Source organism: Nycticebus coucang, chromosome 5, assembly GCF_027406575.1.
Source record: "Nycticebus coucang isolate mNycCou1 chromosome 5, mNycCou1.pri, whole genome shotgun sequence".
Taxonomy (NCBI): Eukaryota; Metazoa; Chordata; class Mammalia; order Primates; family Lorisidae; genus Nycticebus; species Nycticebus coucang.
Window position 1 is genome coordinate 33,347,538 of NC_069784.1, and position 8,206 is coordinate 33,355,743.

Here is an 8,206-nt window from a genome sequence, read left to right on the forward strand (position 1 = left end):
TAGATGCATAAAAAAAAAATAATAATAAAATCCCTTGACTAAGATATTCTCGTAATATTGCCATTTGACTAATCTACTGAAGGTAGTATTTCTCAACCAAGATTGTTTTCAAGATACGTATTTCTTGATTCTATTTTCAGAGATTATGATCTAGTGAGTGAAGATTGAGATAGTGTTTTTCTAATGTGTACAACCCAAAATATAATTCTGATCATGTCAGCCATTGCTTGTGGCTAATTTCAATAATGGCAACAAATCTTTACAGCCCGTCTTCAGTAGATGACACTATACTAATTCTGAACCTCGAGTTCAGGAAATCTCACATGGATCCTTGCCAGTTTTGGAAGCCTGCCAGCATCATGAAAATGAGTAGACTAGTGTGGTTGGTAATTGTCTTCATGGCCCATCTTCCCAGCCATCCAACCCCCAAAAGCAGAGCTATTTGGTAAATCAGCAGTTAATACAGATGAAGAATGACAAAACAACTCAGATCAAATTGCTAACTCATATAATGTCACTAATAGAAAACAAAAAACTAGTGGTTGTTTTAAGGCACTGAAATTTACTTGTATTTTATTATATAGTAGTTATTATTAATACAAAAAACATAGTAGTTATACAATTTAAAACCATTCAGTTTTGCCATGATATACGATAATAAAAGTCCGAGCTCTTTAACATAAAATCTCATCATTTTTTTCTTTAACTTCATTGTACAATATTGCCCTGTGATTACTTTACTACCTATTGATATCATATTGTTTCTAATATGGAATGATATTTACATTGATATAGGATGCTTTTTTCTTTACCTAACTTTCCTTCCAACATTAAATGGATGAATCTTACACATTCTTTAAATTTATTGCCATTTCAAACAAAATACCTTGCTTGAAACACAAAATTAAATTACATGCCTATTATTAGTTCATACATACCATGGTTGGTCTACTTCCATATGAACACCTACTGGATCATATTATAATTATTATTATTTTTTTTTTTGAGGCAGAGTCTCACTTTGTTGCACTTGGTAGAGTGCTGCGGCCTCACAGCTCACAGCAATCTCAAACTCTTGGGCTCAAGCCATCCTCTTGCTCCAGCCTCTCAAGTAACTAGGACTATAGGTACCCACCACAACTCCCACCTATTTTTAGAGATGAGGTCTTGCTCTGGTTCAGGCTTGTCTTGAACGTGTGAGCTCAGGCAATCCACCCACCTTGGCCTCCCAAAGTCCTATGATTACAAGGGTGAGCCATCACGCCAAGACTATGGGTTATTATTTTTAAGGACCGAGGCCATATTTATTAATCTTTGATCTCACTGCAAAGTGAGATATGATAAATATTTTTAGTGAATTTGATCATCTATAATCTGAGGCTGGTAGAGTTAGGAGAACAGAGGCAAACATTTTATAAATATTGAGCCTCTACTACTGTCCAGAAAGTTTCATAGGAAATTGGCATTATACTATTAGTGATTCGCAAGTCTAACTGTATAAAAATTTGTAATAAAATGTAATATAAAGTTGATGGAAGGGGCTGGGGTGATCTGGAAGGATAGGAAAAAGGAGAAGGAATGAGGAATAGAATAAAATGAGGAGAAAGGAAAGGTGCAAACCATGGAAATACTTATGAATTCTATGTAAATGCTACAAATCATGTTTTTAGAATAAATTCTACTTTCCTCAAGTCATTCCTTATTGCAATCAATTTGCTTCCCAAGACTGTATGGCGACATTAAAAATGACAAGAAAATGAACATTAAATACATTTTAGCTTATTCTATGAATTAAGTGAAAAAAAATCAAATCATTATTGGACTTACTGGGAATTTCCATTTCAATCATTTAGAAACACTGATATAAACCTGGCATAGTTTAACTGTTTATGAATTTCTGCAACTGCTAATGGAGCCAATGTATTAACAACTAATATTCCAAGTTTTATACATGCAAGGGAAGGCTCATGAATGAAAATTAGTGAAATAATGTAGAACAGCCCTGTGATTTAAATGAAAAATTATAGTTCAGAGAGTGATGTGTAAATTCACCTTCTGCTGTTATTGCTGGGAATCATCATATTTCGGCACAGTCTCTTAAAATAACTTTTGAAGTTGAGGCTGATGCATCTCTAGCTTTTTGTACTTTATAGGGTGAGAGACATGACTATGATTCTCATATTAAATATTACTATTGGTAAATATTTACTTATGGTACAGATTTATCATAATTTAAGAAATGTAAACATATTATCTGAATTTCTTTAACTGATTATTGAAAGGGTTTATTGAAAAATAAAATAAAGTTACCAACATAAAATGTAATATTTTAACACAATACAGTAAACAGCAAAACCACTTGTAGCATGAATGGTCAAGCAGTTTAATATATGACTTGTGTAGAGCTAGTTAACTTCATTTTCATATGCACATAACACTGTCATTTCAGACAACCCCACTGGCTGGTGGTCTTTCAACTTAGTGTCCCCATGGGTCAAGGCACATTAAGGCATGACCATTATACATACCACCAAGAGGTTGGCAAGAGCAGAAATACTGAATTCCTCTCCATCATGCTAGAGTCCCAAAGGACGGCAGGCTCCCGAGCTATGTGAGGCTCAGGAAACTCCACACAGACCCTGCACACTACCCTAGAAGGTTAAGGTAAAGGTACCTTGATTCTGAAAGGGGTGAAAAAGAGACAAATTGTTTATTGATTATTACCATTCTTCTATAAGTTAAAGTATTATATTACTACAACTCCTATCACTGCTACTACTAGTCAAAAAAAATATGATAAATCTGGAATAGAAACTGAACTGAAAGGCAGGTTGGTACCAGAGCTCCAGGCTAGGACTACCCCAGGCACCCTGTTGTGTATGATTATGGAGGTGCATGTGGATAAAAATATTTTTAATAATCAATTTCTAACAATTATATTGGTAAAAAGAGGTGTAGTCTAAAGTATAAAATTCACTTATTTATCTTTTGAAATAAATATAGTTCTCATATCCTCTATCAGCAATTCTGAAAGTTTAAAATTCCCTAGAAAAGGAAATTCAAATAAACCCATTGGCACTAAATTACTATCAGAATAAATATTCATACATTCTCTAGGGCTGATCTAGATATGGACAAGACATAAAACCAGCAGAAGGGCTGACATAGGTACCCACCTCATAGATAGATGATACTACAAACTACAATTCTATAAAGATATAATAAAAGTTTATCCTTACAATAATTTTTATCAAGAACTCGCATATTACATTTTTACTCAGTTGCTCAAAGTAAAAAAGAGTTGAGTAAGCTACTGAATCTTGTATCCGTCAAGGGGTAAGAAATTGAGAATACTTTTCCTAGAGAATATAATGCTATCAAGAATTTGCTCTATAAATAACATACATTTTCTGAACGGTCATTTTACATGCAATCTTTGAAGATGTTATAATCACTTCTCTTGAATGAAACGGCACTATTGAATATTTTGCATCTAAATGCTACTGTTATTTTAGTTTGCATAAGCCACTCATCCCTTGAAGCAGTATCTTCAAATAGATATCAGCATGTGATTCCAGGGCAGTCCTGGAACACATACTGCTGGATAATTTATATTTTACTGAGTCCTGTTTTCTCCATCTCTAAAATTGAACCAAAAATGAATAAAAGTGCTTTTAAATCTTACTTTTATGTTGATTAGGCAAATAACTCCTATAATTTAATATCTGAAGTGCACGTTTAATGACAAACCAAATATATGTATCAGCCAAATAATAACCAAGAATGTGAACGGTTCACATACATCAAAATATTTAAATGTTGATAAATACAATCTTTTGTCTTTTAAAATAAAATCTTATTTATTCTAAGAATGATGTAAAGTAAATTTAAATTTATTCTTATGAGAATAATCGCTCACTCTGTGTATAGTCTTTATGAAAGAATTTGAAATATGTGAGAGTTGCAGTACATTACCATAGGACCGTTAGGCTATTAATGTGCTTTATATGGAGATAATGTTTTGAAGTGTAAATCTTTTCTATGCTTTTATAATCCACACAAGCCTAACTAAATATGCATGATCATGGTGCATATGGGTAAGAACATTTTTACTAATCAGTTTCTAACTGAGAATGCATGAACAATATTTGTTAGTCAAGATTTCTAGATATCTTGCCACCTTTATTGCAGACAAAATGCCATGGTTTGTGCTTTTTAAATTGAAAAGCAATAATCTAAAAATAGCTAATTATCATGAAGTTTGGAAATATATAGCTTTTTAGAAGAAGTGTTTCCCCATAACCCACGAGGATCTCTGAGATTTCATTTCTGGACTAGACTGAGAGGAAAATAAATCATAGGCAAAGAGCATAAATATCTAAATTGCTGACATAAGAAGGAATTCCTAATCCTTATAAAATATGATCTAAATTTATTTATTTATTGATTGATTATTTCAGTAGATTTAGGAGCTACAATGTGTGCATGTGTGTGACTTGCATAAACCATATGGTGGTGAAGTCTGCGCTTTGAATGTACTTTTTTTTTATTAAATCATAACTGTATACATTGATATGATCATGGGGCATCATACACTCGCTTCATAGACCATTTGACACATTTTCATCACAATGGTTAACATAGCCTTCCTGGCATTATCTCAGTTACTGTGCCAAAACATTTACATTCTACATTTACCAAGTTTTGCAAATACCCTGTAAGATGCACCACAGGTATGATCCCACCAATCCCCCTCCCTCTACCCACCACCCCCCTCCCTCCCCTCCCTTTCCCACTTCCCCCTATTGTTAGGTTGTAACTGGGTTATAGCTTTCATGTGAGAGCCCCAAATAAGTTTCATAGTAGGGCTGAGTACATTGGGTACTTTTTCTTCCATACTTGAGATACTTTACTAAGAAGAATATGTTCCAGATCCACCCATGTAAACATGAAAGAGGTAAAGCCTCCATCTTTCTTTAAGGCTGCATAATATTCCATGGTGTACATATACTACAATTTATTAATCCATTCGTGGATCAGTGGGCACTTGAGCTTTTTCCATGACTTAGCAATTATGAATTGGGCTGCAATAAACATTCTGGTACAAATATCTTTGCTATGTTGTGATTTTTGGTCTTCTGGGTATATGCCCAGCAGAGGAATTACAGGATTGAATGGCAGATCTATTTTTAGATCTCTGAGTGTTCTCCATATATCTTCACAAAAGGAATGTATTAATTTGCATTCCCACCAGCAGTGCAAAAGTGTTCCCTTTCTCCACATCCACGCCAACATCTCCGGTCTTGAGATTTTGTGATATAGGCTAGTCTCATTGGAGTTAGATGATATCTCAAAGTAGTTTTGATTTGCATTTCTCTGATGATTAAAGATGATGAGCATTTTTTCATATGTCTGAAGGCCGTGCGCCTGTCTTCTTCAGAGAAGTTTCTCTTCAAATCCCTTGCCCAGCCTGCGATGGGATCCCTTGTTTTTTTCTTGCTGATGCGTTTGAGTTCTCTGTGGATTCTGGTTGTTAAACCTTTGTCAGAGATATACCCTGCAAATATCTTCTCCCATTCTGGGGGCTGTTTGCTTGTTTTACTTACTGTGTTCTTGGCTGTGCAGAAGCTTTTTAGTTTGATCAAGTCCCAGTAGTGTATTTTTGAAGCTGCTTCAATTGCCCGGGGGGGTCCTCCTCATAAAATACTTGCCCAGACCAATTTCTTCAAGGGTTTTCCCTGCACTCTCCTCTAGTATTTTTATAGTTTCATGTCTTAAGTTTAAATCTTTAATCCAATGAGAGTCTATCTTAGTTAATGGTGAAAGGTGTGGGTCCAATTTCAGTCTTCTGCAGGTTGCCAGCCAGTTCACCCAGCACCATTTGTTAAATAGGGAATCTTTTCCCCACTGAATGTTTTGAATTGGCTTGTCAAAGATCACATAACGGTAAGTAGCTGGATTCATCTCTTGGTTCTCTATTCTGTTCCGGATATCTACTTCTCTGTTTTTGTGCCAATACCATGCTGTTTTGATCACTATCGATTTGTAGTAAAGTCTGAGGTCTGGTAGCGTAATTCCTCCTGTTTTGTTTTTATTTCTGAGTAATGTCTTGGCTATTTGAGGTTTTTTCTGATTCCATATAAAATGAAGTATTGTTTTTTTAAGACCTTTAAAATATGACAGCGGAGCTTTAATAGGGAGTGCGTTGAAATTATATATTGCTTTGGATAGTATGGACATTTTAATAATGTTGATTCTTCCCAGCCATGAGCATGGTATGTTTTTCCATTTGTTAACATTTTTCAGCTATTTCTTTTCTTAGAGTTTCATAGTTCTCTTTATAGAGATCTTTCACGTCTTTTGTTAGGTAAATTCCCAAATATTTCATCTTCTTTGGCACTACTGTGAATGGGATAGAGTCCTTAACTGCTTTTTCAATTTGACTGTTGTTGGTGTATATAAAGGCTACCGATTCATGAATGTTGATTTTGTAACCTGAGACGCTGCTGTATTCCTTGATCACTTCTAGGAGTTTTGTAGTAGAGTCCCTAGTGTTTTCCAGATACACAATCATATCATCTGCGAAGAGCGAGAGTTTGATCTCTTCTGACCCTATATGGATACCCTTGATCACCTTTTCTTCCCTAATTGCGGTGGCTAAAACTTCCATTACAATGTTGAAAAGCAATGGAGACAATGGGCAGCCTTGTCTGGTTCCTGATCTGAGTGGAAATGATTCCAATTTAACTCCATTCAATATGATATTGGCTGTGGGTTTGCTGTAGATGACCTCTATCAGTTTAAGAAATGTCCCTTCTAGACCAATTTTCTTGAGTGTTCTGATCATGAAGGGATGCTGGATATTATCAAAAGCTTTTTCTGCATCAATTGAGAGAATCATATGGTCTTTGTTTTTTAATTTCTTTATGTGCTGAATTACATTTATAGATTTACGTATATTGAACCAGCCTTGAGACCCTGGGATAAAACCAACTTGGTCATGATGTATAATTTGTTTGATGTGTTGCTGGATTCTGTTTGTTAGGATCTTGTTGAATATTTTTGCATCTATATTCATTAGTGATATTGGTCTATAATTTTCTTTTCTTGTTGGGTCTTTTCCAGGTTTGGGGATCAGGGTGATGTTTGCTTCATAGAACGTGTTGGGTAGTCTTCCTTCTTTTTCTACCTTTTGGAACAGGTTGAGTAGTACAGGTACTAATTCGTCTTCAAAGGTTTGGTAGAATTCTGATGTGAAACCATCTGGTCCCGGGCTTTTCTTTTTAGAGAGGTTTTGTATAGTTGATGCTATTTCTGAACTTGATATGGGTCTGTTCAACATTTCCACTTGATTCTGGCTAAGTCTTGGAAGGTGGCGTGCTTCCAAGTATCGGTCAATTTCCTTCAGATTTTCATATTTCTGAGAATAAAGTTTCTTGTAATATTCATTAAGGATTTTTTGGATTTCTGAGGAGTCTGTTGTTATTTCGTCTTTGTTGTTTCTGATTGATGATATTAGAGATTTTACTCTTTTTTTTCTGATTAGGTCAGAGGTTTATCTATTTTATTGACCTTTTCAAAAAACCAGCTTTTTGATTTATTGATCTGTTGTATTATTCTTTTGTTTCCCATTTCATTTAATTCTGCTCTAATTTTGATTATTTCTTTTGTTCTACTGGGTTTGGGGTTGGAATGTTCTTCCTTTTCCAGTTGCTTGAGATGTCCCAGTAAGTTGTTAAATTCCTCTCTTTCCGTTCTCTTGAGGAAGGCTTGCAGTGCTATAAATTTCCCTCTTAGAACTGCTTTGCGGTGTCCCAGAGGTTCTGATCATTTGTGTCTTCATTGTCATTTTGTTGCAAAAAATTGGCAATTTCTTTCTTAATCTCATCTCTGACCCACCTATCACTCAGCATAAGGTTATTTAACTTCCATGTTTTTGTATGAGTATGCAGATTCCTGATGTTACTCAATTCAAGTTTTATTCCATGATGGTCCGAGAAGATGCAAGGAATAATTTCTATTCCTTTAAATTTACTGAGGTTAGACTTGTGACCTAAAATGTGGTCAATTTTGGAGTAAGTTCCATGGGCTGATGAGAAGTACGTGTATTCAGTTTTGTTGGGATGAAATGTTCTGTAGATATCTGCTAAATCTCAATATTGGATGGTTAGGTTTAAATCTAAGATTTCTTTGCTCAGCTTCTTGC